This window comes from Manis pentadactyla, chromosome 11, assembly GCF_030020395.1.
Source record: "Manis pentadactyla isolate mManPen7 chromosome 11, mManPen7.hap1, whole genome shotgun sequence".
In the NCBI taxonomy this organism is placed as follows: domain Eukaryota; kingdom Metazoa; phylum Chordata; class Mammalia; order Pholidota; family Manidae; genus Manis; species Manis pentadactyla.
This window is the reverse complement of record NC_080029.1, coordinates 8,137,642-8,157,159: the sequence shown is the minus strand read 5'-3', so window position 1 is coordinate 8,157,159 and position 19,518 is coordinate 8,137,642. Positions and strand designations below refer to the sequence as shown.

General features: G+C 37.3%; 1 protein-coding gene across 9 annotated transcripts in view; it reads left to right on the top strand.

Annotated features, from left to right (window-relative positions):
• Nucleotides 1-19,518, top strand: part of VRK1 (VRK serine/threonine kinase 1) — a 90,935-nt gene that overhangs the window by 17,449 nt on the left and 53,968 nt on the right. For 6 of the 9 annotated variants that reach the window (XM_036882301.2, XM_036882299.2, XM_036882300.2 and 3 more), the window contains exons 2-3: nucleotides 14,054-14,148; nucleotides 14,650-14,827. The exons of 1 other annotated variant lie outside the window; for it this stretch is intronic. The gene's annotated coding sequence lies outside the window, so the exon portion shown is untranslated. Of the gene's footprint in view, nucleotides 1-14,053; nucleotides 14,167-14,649; nucleotides 14,828-19,518 lie in introns of all 9 variants that reach the window. 2 more of the 9 variants (XM_057488159.1, XM_057488160.1) reach the window with 2 other exon arrangements.

The following is a 19,518-nucleotide window of genomic DNA, read 5'->3' as shown; positions in this document are numbered from 1 at the left end:
CGTAAGGGGCCTCCCTGCTCCCTGCAGCCCAGGGGTTAGGGTGCCCAGAGATCCCGGATTCCCTACCTCTGGTTTAAGTGACCCGCCCTGCCCCTTTAAGACTTCCAAAAAGCACCTGCCAAAACAAAACAACGACTACAAAAAAAAAAGAAAAAAAAGAAAAAGAAAAAAGAGTGGCCGCTCGTTTTTCTTTATTCTCCGGCGCCAGCCTCAGGCATCTGCTCACTGGTCTTGCTGCCCTGTTTCCCTTGTATTGGGGTCCCTATCCCTTTAAGACTTCCAAAAAGCGCTCGCCAAAACAAAAGAGCAAAAAAAAAAAAAAAAAAATGGCCACTCGCTTTTTCTTATGTCCTCCGGCGCCAGGCCTCCGGCACCCGCTCACTGTTCTTGCTGCCCTGTTTTCCTAGTATCGAGCGCCCTGCACTCTGGCCCAGATGGCTGGGGCTGGGTGCTCGGCAGTCCTGGGCTCCGTCTCCCTCCCGCTCTGCCTATTCTTCTCCCGCCAGGAGCTGGGGGGAGGGGCGCTCGGGTCCCGCGGAGCCGGGGCTTGTATCTCACCCCCTTTACGAGGCACTGGGTTCTCGCAGGTGTGGATGTGGTCTGGATGTTGTCCTGTGTCCTCTGGTCTTTATTCTAGGAAGAGTTGTCTTTGTTATATTTTCATAGATATATGTAGTTTTGGGAGGAGATTTCCGCTGCTCTACTCACGCCGCCATCTTGGCTCCCTCCAGCTATATCCTTTGGTGAGCACATCATACACTGAGCTTAGGGTTGAAGAAAGCCCCTAGATCTAGCTAAACTATATCTCCTTCATCCTGTTTGTACACATTAATTTTAGGGCACAACATGAGACCTTATGTTTAACAGTTAAATGTCTTTTTTTGTGGTTTTAGCTAATTGCAGTCCTAATTCTTGTTTTCTGCCTTAAAAGAACAAGTAGGTGATAATGCCATCAACTGGGTTTGAAAATACAGGAGAAAGGAATGTGTGTGTGAGTGTGTGTGCACTGACGCAGATTGAAAAGAGAAGTGAAGGTGGCAGTCTGGGGAATCCCAGTATGAACAGACGGCTGAGAAAAAGGAAGCAAAAAAGACCAAGTAGGGGTGGGCAAAAAGGTAGGATAAAAATGAGAGGAGTATCTTAGAAGCTGGAGTGATGACTGTGTGTTAAGTACTGTGATATTTACTTGAATGCCAATTGAATAGGACGTGGTCTCTGCTTTCTGCTCCTGTTTTTATTTGCCCCGTAGTTAAACTGTTCAGTTAATGGTACCACCTAGCCAATCCTGTTTGAAAACTTGGAGTCATCCTTCACTTCTCCTTCACACCCTTGTATCTATTGGGTTACCAAGTTCTGTGATTAAAAATGTTTTTCTTTTCTGGAGTATAGAATACATACTGGACAAAGTGCATAAATCTTAGTATCTATCTACCTCAGTGATTTTTTGTTTTTAACAAAGTGAGCCCATTAAAATCACTTCCATGCAGGTCAAGACACTGAATGTTCTAGTACTCTAGATGACTTCTCTTGTGCCCCTTTCCAGTAATTACTCCCACCCAAAGTAACCACTGTTCTGTGTAACTATAGCTTAGTTTTGCCTGATTTTGAACTCATATGCAAATGAAATTATACCCTATATTCTCTTCTTTAACCAGGCTTATTTTATGTAACATTGCATTGAGATTCATTCATGTTTTTGTATGCAGTTTGTTGTTCTTTTTATAGCTCTATAGTTTTGGTTATCTTTTACTGTGTAATGATGAAACAACAATCATTTTCAAATGCTCATGGATTCTGTGGGTTAGGAATATGGTGGGGATATCTTGTTCCTGTTCTATAATGGTTGATGTCTAGAGTCATTTAGAGGCTCCTTCACTTACATGTATTGTACCTCAGCTGGTATGTTCTGAAGACGAAGACCATCTGAGATTGTTGACCAGAGCACCTACATGTGGAGTTCTCCACAAGGTCTTGGGTTTTCACAGCATGTTGTCTGGGTTCGCAGAGGAAGCTTCCTGAGAGTGACTGACTTGTCCCTGAATGTCTTATAGCATCATTTTCACTATATTCTATTGGTTGAGATAGATACAGTCCTTCCTGGATTCAAGGGGAGAGAATACAGACCTTATGTCTTTATGAGAGATGTGTCCAAGAATTTATGACCTTTTAACAGTACCAGCACAAGTTACACATGCCCCAGTTTATCCGTTTTGTTGCAGATGGGTCTCTGCGGAGTTCCTGCTTCAGAGTATGTATACGTAGTGCTGCTGTAATCATGTTTGTCTGTATCTTCTGGTTCATATACATTTTCATTTTGATGAGTATATATTATAGTAGAATGCTGGTCAGAATGTATGGGTATCTTAAGCTTCAATAGATACTGCCAAACAGTTTTCTAAAGTTTTTGTATTAATGTTGCTGGCAAAGTTGGAGAGTTCCCGTGGCTCTGCAGCCTTGGCTCTGCTTGGTACTGTCAGTTCAACACTAAAATTTTTTTTTAACCATTCTATGATTGTGTAGAAGATACCAGTGTGGTTTAATTGGCATTTCCCTGATAACTAGTGATTTGAGCACCTTTTTATGTACTTGTTAGCCATTTGGGTATCCTGTGTTGTCAAGTGCCTGTTCAGGTGTTTTGTCCATTTTTAACAAGTTGAGTTGTCTTTTTTCTTATTGAAATGCTGGAGTTCTTACATATTCTGGAAATGAATCCTTTGAATGTGTGAATTGCAAAAATTTCTTCCCATCCTGTGGCATTGCATTTCACTCTGGCAATGTGTCTTGGTGAACTGAGATTCTAAATTTTAATTCCATTTTACCAATCTTTTCCTTTATTATTAGTACTTCTTTATGTCCTGTCTAAGAAGTTTTTGCTACTCTGTAGTCATGAAGTTTTTTTTTTCTTAGTGTTCTGAAAGCTTTATTATTTTACCTTGGCTAAGGTCTCCAGGAACGGAATTTTGTATGTTGTGAAGTAGGGGTCAAGGTTCCTTTTTTCCATATGTTTATCCATACAAGTAGGAGCAGGTAGAATTGGGTCAGGTAGACACAAGCCCAGGAATGAGAGTCCCGGTATTCTCAGCCTTAACCTACCTTTAATGTACTCTCTGAGTTTGGGCATGTTATTAAACCCTTCTGACCTCAGCTTCAGCTGTAAAATGAAGGATTTGAATGAAACGCTTATGATTTTTATTCTGGCTCTGGCCTTTTAGATCCTTCTACCTCATTTTACAGTTTTATTTAGACTTAGAATCTTCCTGGATCTGGATTCTATCTAATGTATTTCTGCTGTCTCCCAGTTTTATGTTACCACCAGTTATGATGAGGATACCATTTAGATCTTCATCTAAGCTACTGAAGAAAGGTGGCTTTTTTAATCATGTTGGGAAGTCCCCAGCTAAACATGTTTTTCTGATCTTCTTGGTATACTGTGTCATCGTTCTGTTATAAGCCATGGTTCAGGACACCAATTCCATTTTTGAAAGTCATTTGCATATACTATTTATTGTACTTGTTCCTTCCTTCAGTTTCCTGCTTGAACTTCTAAGAATCACAGATACAATGTAGAGTCTTATGAATCAGCAGAAGTCATTCATGATCAGGGAGTTCTGGTCTTAGCAAATTCTCCTTCCATCTTGCACATACACTCCTGGAAAGTGACAAAGCTTCCCAATAGTCATATCAGTGTACATGCTGTAGCTGTACCCCTAAGGAGAGTAGTCAAGAACCACCCTGGAAGGCATAACAGAAAATCTGTCATTTGCTGGTTGCTTTGTGTTCATAGAGGTATGATTTAGGGTGATTTCTACCCTTCTAGAAGGTATACTTTTGTTTCCACAGAACAGTGTAACTTCAGTATAGTTATTGTTCCTTCTTTTATTATCCTGATACTCACATTTTTCTTCTCATTAAGCTTTTTTAAACAGCTTTGTTGAGATATAGGTCACATATCGTACAGTTCATTTGTTTAAAGAGTATGTTCAGTGGTTTTCAGCATATCCACAGGACTGCAACTAACACCATAATCTAATTTTAGAATATTTTTATCAATCTTGAAAGAAACCCACCCCTGCCCATTAGCAGTCACTCTTCATTCTCTCTTCCACCCCCCACAACTCTGAGAAACTGTTTGCTTTTGTCTCTATCAGTTCACGTGTTCTGGAAATTTTACATAATTTGAGTCTTAAATATGTGGTCTTTTGTAACTGATGTCTTCTACTTAACATTATGTTTTCAAGGTTCATCGATGTGGAGAATGTATTAGTATGTTATTTCTTTTTTATTTCTGAATAATATCTTGTTGTAGGGGTACACTATGTGGTTTATCCACTTACCAGTTGAAGGTCATTTGAGTTCTTTTCATTTTTTGACTTATGAATAGTGCTACTGTGCACACCTAACGTACAAGTTTTTGTGTGGATGTATGTTTTCATTTTTCAAGTATATACCTATGAGTGGAATTGCTGGGTCATAGGGTTTAACTATAGTCATCTGTTTAACTTCTTTAGGACCTGCCAAATTGTTTTCCAAAGTGGCTGTGCCATTTTACACTTTCAGGAGCAATGTATGAAGGTTCAGATCTCTCCAAATTCTCTCCAGTACTTGTTATTGTATTTGTTTTTGTTTTTGTTTATATCCATCCTAGTATGTGTGAAGTAGTAACTCATTGTGGTTTTGATTTTCATTTCCCTGATAACTAGGTTAAACGTCATTTATATGCTTATCGGCCATTCATATCTCTGTTTTGGAGAAATGTCTATTTAAGTCCTTTGTCCATTTTAAAATTGGGTTATTTGTAGACCTGTACTCTGAAAACTGTAAGACACTCATGAAAGAAATTAAAGAAGACATAAATGAATGGAAATCTATCCCATGGACATGGATAGGAAGAATTAATACTGTCAAAATAACCGTCCTGCCCAAAGCAATTTACAGATTCAGTGCAATCCCTATCAAAATACCAATGGCATTTTTCAAAGAACTAGAGCAAATAATCCTAAAGTTCATATGAATCCACAAAAGACTCTGAATAGCCAAAGCTGTCCTGAGAAAGAAGATCAAAGCTTGGGGATATGCTCTCTGACTTTAAGCTATACTATAAAGCTATAGTAATCAAAACTGTATGGTACTGGCACAAGAACAGGCCTGTAGATCAGTGGAACAGAATAGAGAGCCCAGATACAAACCTACCCATATGTGGTCAGTTAATATATGATAAAGGAACCATGAATATACAGTGGAGAAGAGACAATCTCTTCAATAGCTGGTGTTGGGAAAACTGGCAGCTACATGCAAGAGAATGAAACTGGATCACTGCCTAACTCCATACACAAAAGTAAACTCAAAATGATTAAAGACCTAAATGTAAGACATGACGCCATAAAACTCTTATAAGAAAATAGGCAAAAATCTCTTGAACATAAGCGTGAACAATTTGTTCCTGGACATATCACCCTGGACAAGGGAAACAAAATAAAAAATGAACAAGTGGGACTACATTAAACTAAAAAACTGCTGTGCAGCAAAGGACACCATTAGCAGAAGAAAAAGGCATCCTACAGTATGGGAGAATATACTCCTAAATGATTCCTCTGGTAAGGGGTTAGCATCCAAAGAGAACTCATGCACTTCAACACCAAAAAAACAAATAACCCAATTAAAAGATGGGCAGAGGACCTGAACAGACATTTTTCCAAAGAAGAAATACAGATGGCCAGCAGGCACATGAAAAGATGCTTCTTATTACTAATCAACAGGGAAATGCAAATCAAAACCACAATGAGATACACATCACACTTGTTAGAATGACCACTACCCAAAAGATAAGAAATAACAAGTGTTGGCGAGGATGTGGAGAAAAGGAACCCTCATACACTGCTGGTGGGATTGCAAATTGGTGCAGCCACTATGAGAAACAGTGTGGAGGTTTTTCGAAAAACTGAAAGTAGAAATACTATATGACCCAGCAGTTCTACTACTGGGAATTTACCCAATGAAAACAAAATCACAAATATGAAAAGATATATGCACTCCTGTGTTTATTGTGCCATTATTTTCAGTAGCCAGAATAGGGAAACAACCTGAATGTCCGTCGATAAAAAAAGATGTGGTACATATTATAGGTACGATAGAATATTACTCAGCCATAAAGACTGAAATCTTGCCATTTGTGACAACATGGATGGACCTAGAAGGTACTTTGCTAAGCATATTAAGTCAGACAGAGAAAGACAAATACCATATGATTTAATTAATATGTGGAATCTAAAAAATAGAACAAGGAACATGTGAAACGTTCAGCTTCTTCCTTGGGGCTTAGGGTGGGGGAGCCAGGCAGCACCTCCCCTTGAAGTTGTCGTCTTCAGGCTTCCCTGTGTCCCAGGTGATGCCTTCACATAGGCCGAGCAGGAAGTTTCTAGTTTCTCCTGCCTGCAGGCAAATGAATGTTACTGAGTGCCTTCTTCATAGTTGGTTCCTGTTAGGATTCCAGGGATGGATCTTCTAACTATCACATCAAAAGTCAGAGAAGTGTGCAGCAGACACGTGCCAGAATCCTTCCCTTTGGGGAGAAATGGTGACAATGGGGTGTCCTTGGCTTGAGTTTGAAATTGTAACATACTGTGTGCTATCAGTTAAAAATTCTGCAGTTAGTGTTACTTTTTAGAACTTTTAGAAATCATTTAAGGATATAAAAGTTGAAGGAGGACATTTGTTACTGTATTTTAAACATTTACCAACAAGTTTTATAATGTAATGTTAATCACTTTCCTAATGGAAGTAAAAAAATTTCTGACTAGGAAGAAATTTTTCTTCTCTGACGATATCTACTTTCTTTTTTAGAATTAGAAGTGTGAGTCTTCACCTAGTTCTTTCTAGCTTAGGTGTGAAAACATGACTTGTGTGACAATTGCTTCTAAAGATTGTATTACAGTTTGAGTTAACTTAGTGTTTTTCAGGAATAAGCCTATGAATTTGCATGATCATTATCTATGGAGGTTCACTTCTGTATTCTCATGGTTTGTTGTGTTTTACTTGACTCTTACTTTGTTAATGTTACGAAAGGTACTGTATAGCCGTAGGTGTTTTTCATATTTTTATTGACAGGCATGGTTCTCTGAGTGAAACCAGGGGACTGATCGGGTGTCCCTAATTGGAACTCACAGTTAACCTTACTGTGTCTCAGGTTTTGGTATTATATGGTATTTGGCAATAAGTGTATTTTTATTCCTATGGATATCCTTACAGTTCTGTCTCAATTGTAGGATTTTGGAGATAAAATGAAGTAAATATATGAAGACCTCTATATGATTGGGAAGTAGCTATATAAACTCGAGATTATTTTATTTTTCAGTTGATTTCTTAGCCCTAATCAAATACATTAATTAACTTCTGATTAGCTGGCTCATTTGTAGGAGAATTATCTTTAGATGTATTGCTTTCAAATTGTTCCTGATGTAATTTAGCAAAGGAGGTGATGAAGTTCTTTGTTGACCGATTATCTCTTGTGATTTTATTCTTTGACTTACTGTAGTTTGGCAGGAAGCCATTTAGACCAAAACATGTAATTACTTTTTAATCCCAGATAAGTTTGAAATACAGATGAGTGATTTTGGCCTGGGATATGATGGGATGGGAAAAGGGTGATTTTTTGGGGCTCCTTGAAACATTCGTTCACTAATTTATATTTTTACCCAACTTCTAAAATGACTTTGAAGGGACTTGTATTCAAATCCTCTAATAGAGCAGAGTTGCATGTAATAGAGCCGTTACATTGAAAGTGAATGACTTAATGGAGAGAAAGGAAAATGTACCAGAATATCTAGATGAGTGGTCCAGTCTGTGCATCATAAGCCCTGTGGCAGCGTGAAGGCAGCTAGGCGCCAGGGTTCCTGTCAACTAGGGCCTGCCATGCTGCAGAGTTCACTGGTACTGATGTATAGCCAAGACTGAGAATCACTGCCTCAGACAATGGTACTTATGTAATTGAGTTTATAATTTTTCTTGGAACTTGCTGGCACTCACTGAAAAAGAGGAGTTTCTGAAATCTCTTAATATCTTAAAAACTTGCAACACTGGGAGAGGCACTTTTTCCCCCACCATGAACAGTTTGATTTTGTAGATCTGTCCAGCTGCTCACTGTCTTTAATAGTTTTATCAAAGAATTCGGAAACATTCTTTACCTGGAGAGCATTTTATTGATCCTTGTTTGAAGCTGGTGGTCTAATATTAAATCATAACTGTAGAATGATGTTTCTGCATGAAGCAGCTTCTTGAGGCCAATGGTTGCATTTTCTTTTTGTGTATTTCAGCTCCTAGCACAGTTTCTGGCACATATTTTGGAGGTGCTTTATAAATGCATTTGGGATAAATGGGTTCAAATGTTTAATTTCCTGGTGAACTAAATTGCCTTAAAGACAGAGCTTAGAGAATCTAGAGTAAGGGATGATTAACATGTTTCCTAGACCATCTGACACTAACATCAATTGTTCTACTTGGCACTGAAGACTTCTTTGGGGGGAAGGGTAGCTTGTGTAAAGTCCAAAAAAATTTGAAAACCTCTTAGGGTATTCTGCACCCCTGTGTTCAAAGTCAATGCAGTTTTTAAAAGACTGACATTCTTACTACTCAGTCAGGATTAATGCAGTCATTGGTTATTTCAGTAGCAACACCGTTGTGAGACAGGGTAGCTCTTTCTGCCTTGCCCTGATACAGTCTAATGACGGCTCAGCCAGGGTGATGCTTTGAAAATGTGAGTCAGAGCATGCCATGCCTCTGTTCAAAACCTTCCCAAGATTTCCCGTCTCACTGAGAGTTAAAGTCAGCATCCTTGTAGTGGCCTGTGTGTTGGACATGATTTCTACCCAACACCTTTTTGCATCTCTGATATCAGCTCTCCCCTGGCTGATTCTTCAGCTGCACTGGCTTCCCTACTTCTTCTAGAACATTCTCTTGCCTTAGGACCTTTGTATTTGCTGCTCCCTTAATGTGGTTTGGTCTTCCTGTAGATAACCGCATGACTATCTCTCTAGAGTATTTTCAGGTCTTTGCTTAAAGTCACTTTCTTGGGAGGCTTTACCAGATTGCCTTTTAAACTCCCCCTATCCCCATCTCAAACTCCTTGTCCTTGCTTTTTATTTTTTCCTTTAGCTCTTATTACCATGGGACATAGGACATGGTTTAATTTTTGAAAACTTATCTAAAAAAATAACTTAATGAGGGCAGGGGTTTTTGTCTGTTTAATCCTTGTCTTCTAGAACAGTTCTGGCACAGAGTAAGATGTAAATATTTGTTGAGCAAATGAATTACTGAAACAGGCATTATGCATTGTAATAATATAGAATTCCATGGGACTCAGCATTATTTTTATTTTAAATTAAAAAGAATTTAGCATGGTAAAGATTTTTATATTTCCTGTCAAAAAGTTGCAAACTGTTCACTCTAATAGTGCTACCAAATTACTTATAAGTTAAAGGGAGAATAGTGCCTAGTCCTATCCTGTGCTTTTTAAAAAATTGAAGTATAGTATTATGTTGGTTTCAGGTGTACAACATAGTGATTCAGCAGTTATGTACATTACAAAATGCTCACCATGATAAGTGTAGTTATCATCTGTCACCATACAGAGTTATTACAATATAATTGACTTTATTCCCTATGCTATACTTTTCATCCCAGTGACTAATTTATTTTATAATTGGTAGTGAGTTTGTACCTCTTTATCCCCTTTACCTGTTTTTCCTATTCCCTATACCTCTCCCCTCCTGCAGTTATTAGTTCTTTATATATTTATGAGTGTTTGTTTTGTTTGTTTGTTTTATATTTTTATATTTCACTTAGCATAATACACTTTAGGTCGATCCATGTTGTTGCAAATGACAAAGATTTCGTTCTTTTTTATGGCTAATATTTGTGTGTGTGTGCGCGCGCTCACGCAAACACCCATTCATCTATTGATGTCGACTGCTTCTTAAGAAGGGAATTTGATCCATTGTAAGCCTTTTTGTACCTTGAGGTGACTTTAGTGACAAAGGCACCTCAGAATCACTTAACATTTTGGGTATGTATCAAGCTTACATGGTTCATTCTGTAGAATGAATGGGTTTTGAGAATGGGATAATAACAGCAAAAAACATCTGGCGTGTAAAAACTTCAGTGAGAACTAGGTCAGTGGGAGAATTCTTGACTGAAGTGTGCAGAGTGTGATTCTTATTTTGATTGAAGTATTGTAAATTAAAATGCAAATAGAACACATGTTGCAAAACCTTGTAGAAGGATGTTTATCCTTTTGCTAAAGTCAGAGTCCTTATAATGAATGGTCTTCAGGGCTCTACTTGGTCCATTGTTATTGTCTTACCTGACTTATCTCCATTTCCCCTGCTCACTGCACATCCGCCACACTGGCATTCTTAACTCTTTGGTTGCCTGGCAGGGTTCTGTCTTTGGATCTTTGCAGTGTTCATCCCTCTGCCCAGAATACCTGCCTTAAAATACTCACATGGCCAGCTTCCTCAACTCCTTCCAGTCTTTGCTCAGAGCTCTCCTCAGTGAGGCTGACCATGACCCTTTGTTAATACTGCAAGCTGCCATCTCCTTATTCTCTATCCACCTTGACTTGGAATATTATTTTCTTCTTCTTTTTTTAAACATAGCACCTACATTTCTAAAGTATTAGATAATTTATCCATTGTGTTTGTTCTTATTACCTGTCTCTGTTAGAATACAAGTGTCAAAAGGGCAGGACCTTTGTTTTGTTTCTTTGCATAGCAAGTGCCTAGAATAGTAGTGCTTGACACATGGCAGATTATCAATAAATACTTGTTGAGAGAGTGAATGAATGAACTGTTATTCTTCATAAATTCACATACTTCACAGTTAACCTTTACTTATTAATGTGACAACTAGTAGATTTATGTAGTTAGCACCTATAAGAACAACTTTTGAAATAATACCACTGGTGATTCTTTTCCAGCTGTGTATGTTGGGGGGAGTAGGGGTGACTCCATAATCACCAGGAATGTATTGGTACTGCTTACATTCAACTCAATTTCTATGTCTGTTTTGTGTTTATAAACTCTTTTCTTCTTTTAATTGTGGGGAAAAACACATAACAATATTTACCATCTTAACCATTTTTGATGTACAGTTCAGCGGTGTTAAGTACGTTCACATTGTTGTGTAGCCAATCTCCAGAACCCTTTTTGTCTTGCAAATTTGAAACTTTACCCATTTAACAACTCCCCTTTTCCCTCTCCCCTGACTCCTAGCACCATTGTACTTTGTTTCAATGAATTTGACTACTGTAGATATTAGATGCCACATATAAGTGAAACCATACAGTATTTGTCTTATTGTAACTGGCTTATTTCACTTAGTATAATGTCCTCAAGATTCATGCATGTTGTAGCATGTGTCAGAATTTCCTTCTTTTTTAAGGGAGAATAATATGGCGTTGTGTGACACTGCTCCCCACACACCACATTTCGTTTATTCGTTCATGTGTTGGATGGACACTGGGGTTCTTACACCTTTTGGCTGTAGAGAATAGTGCTATTGTGAGCATGGGTGTGCAGACATCTCTTTGAGACTGTAAACTCTTCTTGAGATCTGTTAACGAAAAGGGATAAACATATCAGTTATATTTTCAGTATATGCCTCCATCTTAATTTTAAAGCTCTTAATTTTATTTCCAAGATCTTAACTTTATTTGTGAAGATCTTAATCTTATTTAGTGGCATTTTTTAATGCAATTTATTCTCATATAATAAAATTTGTATTTTGCTATAAACTGTGGAAGTATAAGTGGGTCTGCTTTTTTTTAACATGCTACAGTCCTGGAAAACGCCATCAAAAAGTGGAACAAACTCCTTGAAAGAACAAGCTGCTATTCATTGCTGTATTTCCCAACTTATCTAGACTGTGAGTGACCTAAAAAGTAGAATGAAAAACAGGATCGTATTCTGACAGCAAAGGAAGGGAATGTTTCCAGAAAAAAGGGATGAATGGTAGTGTTGAGTGCTGCTGAGTAGGCAAATGAGAATTCAAAATGTCATTTGGACTTAGTGCCTTAGTGAGAGTAGTTAGAGTGGGTTATGAAGTTGGAGTCCAGATGGAGTTGTGGAGTGAGGAGAGAGGAAATGTTACTATGTACGCACACTTACTGAGCCATGTGGGCTTAAAAAACTTTTTTTTAAAATTGATGAGCCATGAGCATATATAAAAGCTGATGGGAAAGATCCAGTTGAGGGAGATATTGAATATATGAGAGAAGGCTTAATTAATAATAAAGTCCTAAGAAGGTTGGAGGGGATGAGATACAAGCAAAGGGGAGGGGCCCGTGTTTGATAGGGAAGGACAACTTTCCTCAGTTGTGATGGAGAGAAGGGCTGTAGGATGAATGCAGAGTGGGGCTTGCAGGGGTGCAGGTGGTTTGGATCTTAGGATGATAAAGGGAATTCCACTGCAAGCTTCTGTTTTCTTTCTAAATTTGGAGATGAGGTCATCTATTGAAAATTATATGAGTTTGGAAGGGAATTACAGTTTTAATAAACTTTCAGGGTTTGAATAAACAGGGTTGGACATTGTCATTGTAGAGAGTCGGAAGAGATTTCAGTTACTGGGCTTTTAAAAGGAATGGCAATATCCATTGCAGTCGGGTGATGTGTATTAAGCATAAACTTAACCTTTATGCTGTATTAATTTTACCATTTACTGAATTCCTACCGAGTGCTATGTACTGTAGGATAGTTCTTGTACCCAGGGAGCTTATAAGTTTACAGGGAAGATACAAGAAGAGGTAGGAAAAGTACTGAAACTTCCGAAGTCATATCTGAGAATGAGGTAGATCTTTGGGTAGGAAAAAGATTTCAGTAAATATAGATGGTGGGGAGGTGGGTAGGTGATGAGAAAAAGCTTTACACTACAAATGTAGTATGTTGGTACCATGTTAATGGAATGGTGAATAAGCCAGCTTGTTCAAAATTATCTTTGAATTAGCTCCTCTCTATGCAGTTTAAAAACATCAGAGAAACACGCTTAAAGAAAATTTCATAAAAAAACATGATTCCCTCAAAGGAGCTTACATGCATATACCTATTTTAGGGAAAATGTAGTCATTCAGTGTATAACAAGCTTTATTATAACACGGTAATTTTCCAGTTTGGGTATGATGAATTCGTAGAGCTCATTAAGTGTAAGTGACATTATTTGATCCATTCAGGCTTTCTTCTCTCTTCAGAAGATTAAAAAAAAATTATAAATTATTCCAAATTTGAATCTAGGACTTGAAAAATACCAGTTGTCTAAATACAGTGTCATATTCTGATAAATATAGCTATTGAAATTTAAAAAATGTCTTTACAAAACTTCATCTTAGTATTCATATCAGAACTTTTTTTGGAATGTTATCTGAAAAACAGGGCCATTTTATTATCAGAGCTGACTATTAATTAGGGTATTGTTTTAGATATAGAAGTTGATCTGCCACTGAAATTCTATTTGAATATGTATAGTTCTAAGCTTGCTTTGTGTATTTAATAACTTTAGTACCATAATTACTCTGTTTACAATTAAATTTTGGTGAATATGCTAATAGGGAGTATGCCAGTGAGTGATTTCAGCAAAGGGCGGTGTTGGTTGGCGCCAGGATGTGCTTATCACTTGCATCTGCATTTCATCTAATCGAGGGGAAAGAAGTGGTCAGACTAATGGATTATATGATGATAAAGTTTTTCTTTTCTTAGATCCCTCTCTGTTGGATTAGCTACCATAATAGTGGATTTGTTTTGCCTTAAAATGGGCAGAAATCATGCCAAAAGATTTAATTTGGGCGAGGTGTGTGCTGCCAGTGTATTCTTTTATGGAAACCTGATGTAGGTATTAGCTTCATTATTAGGAAAAAACCTATAATGTACTAAATCGATTGTTTAATTCAAGTTAGTATTTTAAGTTCTTTAGAAAATTCACTAACTTTTACTGAGGCAAATGCTTGTGGTTCTGTTATTACAGTTTTTGGGCAGGGACTTTTTGGTTTTAAATAATTCTCTTTTCTTTTCAGAAATCACCTGGAAAGGAACAAGGCAATTGAGAAACCCAGTTTTCATATTTTCTGCAACTAGGAGACTTCTGTAGCACTGAACCAGAAAATAAGAGGTGCTGCTGGATGCAGTGGTCAGCTGGGGCATGGGAGGATGCTGGGAGGGGCACTCTTGGGGCGGAGACACAGATCTCAGAGTTGCAGAGTAGTGTTCTTCAGAGTAGCATACCCTGAGGGGCACAACTAGTGAGTCTTTGTTTGGAAGAGTAGAAAAGGGCACTAGGGAACTTTGTGGTGTGATCTTGGTCCAGGTGGTTGTTACTCAAGTGTATATGCATCTCTAAAAATTTATCAGTGTATGTATACACTCATGCAGGTTACCAATTTGGTGCCTCTCAACTCTAAATTCACCATTGAATTTGCTCTGATTCTGATACTTGAACTAGACCCTGCAAACATTTTTTTCCTTCCAGCACAATGTTAGGTTGTGTCAATAGAGGGCAAGTGAGGGATGCTGCAAGGCCTAGTGGTAGGGAAGGGGCCTCACTTGAAGTTGAAGTGTGCTCATTTCCTTCTCTCTTCCTCAAAGTGTGCTTACTCTCTGTGACCTTTTTTAGCCCCCAGTAGGCAGCTTCTTGCTCCCAGCAGCCCCCTGCAGGTGGATTCCTGTGGACCAGCTCCAGCCCACTGGCACCCCAGCCCTACAGAACTCTGCTGCCCGGGGCTCTGCCTCAGCCTCAGCCTCACGGGTGAAGATTATTGATTATTTCGCACATACTCTCCTTAGCCTCGGAGGTAGGAACTTCTCCCTGCACTTGCTGTGCCTTGAAGCCTTAGCGTTCTCCTTTATCCCTTTTAGTAGTCAACAATCTTCTACAAATTAATAATTTTTTATATTGAATTATCCTGTTGATGTTGCTTGTGTATTTTCTATCTGCTGATTGGGCCCTGACTGTTGTAACACTTATGGTTTGTGTAATTTACTGTGTTGATTTTACATAAATAAGTAAACAGAATAAAATTAAATTATAAGTGTACACCTTGGTTAGTTTTTCTGAAGTGAATATGCAGTTTAAACATGACCCAGGTTGGGATATAGAACATTACCAGGTCCCCTTCCTCTTCAGGTCTTTGTCATTTTCTCCCCCAAACGGTATCACCTATGTGACTTCTGCCATCACAGATTAGTTTTGATTATTATCACACTTCTTACAAATGGAATCATACAGTATGTCTTGCATGTGGCTTCTTTTTCTCAACATAGTATTTGGAAAGTTCCTCCATTTTTGCTATATCCATTTTCTGCTGATGGACATAGGAGTTTCCAGTTTTTGGCTATTGTGAATAAAGCTGCTATTATCAGTCTTGCACATGTCTCTTGCTGGACATATTTTCATTTCTCTTAGGTGTGTACATAGAAGAGGAATTGTTGGGTCAGATAGCAGCTACTGCCAAACAGATTTTCAAAGCAGCTGTGACAGTGTACAGTGTATGAGGAGTCTCGTTGCTCCATATCCTTGTCAACACTTGGGATTGTCTGACTTTCTCAGTTGAGGTCTTCAAACACTTAATCATTCAATAGATCATTCAAGTGCTGTTTAAATTCTCTATGTTGTGATAAAAGAAGAAAATCTTCCAAAGTCCTTTTATGAAGTGAGGATAATACTGATATCAGAACAGTAGGAAAAAAAGAGAACTTGAAGACCAGTCTTACTTACGAGCATCAATTTTGTTTCTAAATAAGGTATCAGCACATAGAGTCGAGAAGCCCATGTGAGAATTATAACCACAGCCAGGTATGATTTTTTAGGAATGGTTATCACATTAAATTGCCCTGTACAGTATGTAGTCTACCTGCGGAATTTAAGTCTTTTTTGTCTCAGCATTTTAAAAGATGGGTTATTGACCAAAAGTTTGTTTATTAATGCACGGCCGTCGGGTCCCCCTTGCATCCAGTCTTTGAGCACTGACATGGCTGTCAGTTGTCTGAGACCTGCTGAAGGTTATTGGGACTGACAGAAGGGAGGACCCCACATTTTCTTCCCTAAGAAGACCCTGAAGGAAGGAGTTTCATTTAGGGACAACTTCAGAGGTATTTTGTGTTGTAGTGGCCTCTTTCTTTTAGAGCCGCAGAGTGTATTTCAGCAACTTCTCATTCATCTGGAGTGGACCTAAATGTGTGGGAGGTTTGAACCCAAGCACAAAGTTAATTCAAGCTAATTAATAATTCTGTTCTTTCTTTTCTTTGTTTGCAAAGAAGCCAGTAATCTAGGACTTACATTGAACAACTTTATATGAACTGTTTGTACTTTTTTAACTTTTGGATTGGTATGTATTTAAGTTCCTCACACACTGGATTTCCCTAATATGTATGAATGACTCATTAAAAGAAAAAAAAATAGATAGCCATTTGAAAACTGAATTCTGCCTCATATCTTATACCAATGTAAGTGTAGGTGTATCAAATTTTACAAGCAAAATACGAAACCATAAAATAACTAAGAGAAAACATGGGAGATACTTGAAAAAGGAATTTGGGAGAAGTCTTCGGAAGAATGACATTAAATCCAAAAGCTAAAAGTAAAGAACACCAGGACACGAATACACTGGGAAGACTATTTGCAATACAGTGAGCTAATTTCATTTACATGGACTAGGGGAGTAGTACCTAAATAAAAAACAAAAGATCACCAACAGTTCACAGGAAACAAAGTACAGATTTTATTTAGGAGTGTTTTCTTTTTCTTTGTGTGTGTGTGATTGGAAAAGCTCATGGCATATGAAAAGAGTTTAAGTTTTTGGTCCCTTGGTGATTATTAATAATAGGAACAGTAATTTTTTAATGTTTGAAACCATAAAATATTTCACAAAACAGAAAACTATCAAGCAAATATAGCCTTAATGAATTATAGGTACTTTATTACTGCCACCTATGTCAAGAAATAAAACTCTGCCCACCATATGTTCCATCTTAATCACACTTTCTTATGCTTCCCTGAAATAACTAATGTCACATATGATAATAATTTCCTTTTCTTTATAGTTTTGTCACTTAAAAATATACACCTAAATATGTAGTTTAGATTTGCCTGATTTTGTTTTGTTACAGGTAACGTTGCTTTAAGTCTTTTAAAATCTGGCTTTCTCCTTGCTCCTTTTTTTCCCTTTATTTATTGAAGAAATGGGATTATAGGTACTTTGGGTTTCCCACAGTTAGGATTTTGCTAATTACATTCCTGTGTTACGGTTTATCATGTTCTTGTTCTCTTGATACCCTGTGAATTAGTACGCTTGATCAGAGTTAGGGTCTATTTATTTATTTTTTATTTCTTTTTTGGCAAGATTACTTCATGGGTTGTGGCATATTCTTTTTTATCAGGGGGCATATAATGTCTGGATGCTGCTCATATTTTGATGTTAGTAGCTATCAGTGCTCAATGTCTGGGTTCATTAATTCACTAGGAAGTGGAAATGGTATTAACCTAAAACCAGTCTTCTCATTTCTTAGCTGAAATTTTTCTATCAGGAGAAATGTCTCTTCATCTTGTAGTTGGTTACCCAGTGGTACAATCCATATAAGAAAGGAAAAATGCTTGATTCTTTTTCTTTATTTACCAGTTTCCAGAATGGAGTGTTTTCTTATTGACCTCAAAGAGGACCGTTTAGGTTTTCTGACTATTAAACCCTCTTGGAATTTCCCCTTTTATGTGTTTTAATCCATTGTAGTTATTATCTTTATTGACTTAAATTGGCCTATCTTTGGATCGTGGAAACGTCTTCCAAGCTGGCCTCTTAGACCTATTTGACATAATTATAGTTTCCTTGACATCTAGAAATGGCAAGATGTTCCAAGTTTATCTTGTACATTTCTAACTCCAGATTAGAGTCAATCATTTCTTCAAGGAACCTGGTTTCTTTCAACAGGCAATGGTATTTCAGAATTACAGTTTGTGTAAAGGATGCCCATTACTGCCAGTCTTGTTATTAGTTCTGAGCTTCTTTGTGAATGGGTCTAGGAAATAGCTGGATGTACGTGTGTATGTGTGTGTAGGTATGCATATGCTCTTTGTAAGACTTAAAAAACCTTCTGAACTAAAAATATTTGCAAATACATTTTTAACCTTGACTTTTCTTTCATCTCTATCCCCTTTCTTACATATTTGAATTCTGATTTTTAAGGATACAAGGGGATGATGGTAGAATTAAAGTATCACTAATTACTAATTTGCATTATTCCACATTTATGCCTATAGTTAGCCTTAGTTAACAAACCAGTATCACAATATGATTACTGAAAGAGTTGCTTTTTTTTACATATATTCTCCCATTTTTTACAGTGGTGTTGTATCTACATTGTCAGAACACACACCCATTATATATTCTGTTCTGTCCTTTATAACCCTTGTTGAGTCTTGGGTCTACAAATATCTATTTGCTTCTCCCCATCAGTTCTTATAGTGATGTTTCTTTAGTCATTTTGGATGTCTGAGGCTTGTTCTGTAGTACATTTTTATTTTCTTTTTCCATGTTGATAACACTTTCAAGTCTTTATACTTAAAATTTAACCGAGTATAAAATCTTTGGTTCTTGTTTTTTTTTTTCAGAGTGCACAATTGTTTATTTATATTTTAAAATACTATAATGTAAAATATTTTTACATTACATATTAAAATACTCATTTTAATTTAAAAATTTTAAATATTTAAAAATATAATCAATACATATAAATACATATAAATACATATAAATACAATATAAAATATTACATTACATAAATTTTACATTACATATTAAAATACTCATTTTAATTTAAAACTTTTAAATATTTAAAAATATAATCAATACATGCATATAGCAAAAGGAAGAAAAAAATTTCAAATAGAAAACTGTAAAATGAATCTAAAATTCTCCTTGTCTACCACCCTGTCCCTCATCTTTTTTTTTTCTTCTTTTTTTGGTATCATTAATGTACAATTACATGAAGAACATTATGTTTACTAGGCTCCCCCCTTCACCAAGTCCCCCCCACATACCCCTTCACAGTCACTGTCCATCAGCTTAGTAAGATGCTGTAAAATCACTACCTGTCTTCTCTGTGTTGTAGAGCCTGCCCTGTACCCCCTCCACATTATACATGCTAACTGTAATGCCCCCTTTCTTTTTCCCCGCCCTTATCCCTCCCTTCCCACCCATCCTCCCCAGTCCCTTTCTCTTTGGTAACTGTTAGTCCATTCTTGGGTTCTGTGATTCTGCTGCTGTTTTGTTCCTTCAGTTTTTGCTTTGTTCTTATGCTCCACATATGAGTGAAATCATTTGGTACTTGTCTTTCTCTGCCTGGCTTATTTCACTGAGCATAATACCCTCTAGCTCCATCCATGTTGTTGCAAATGGTAGGATTTGTTTTCTTCTTATGGCTGAATAATATTCCATTGTGTATATGTACCACATCTTCTTTATCCATTCATCTGCTGATGGACACTTAGGTT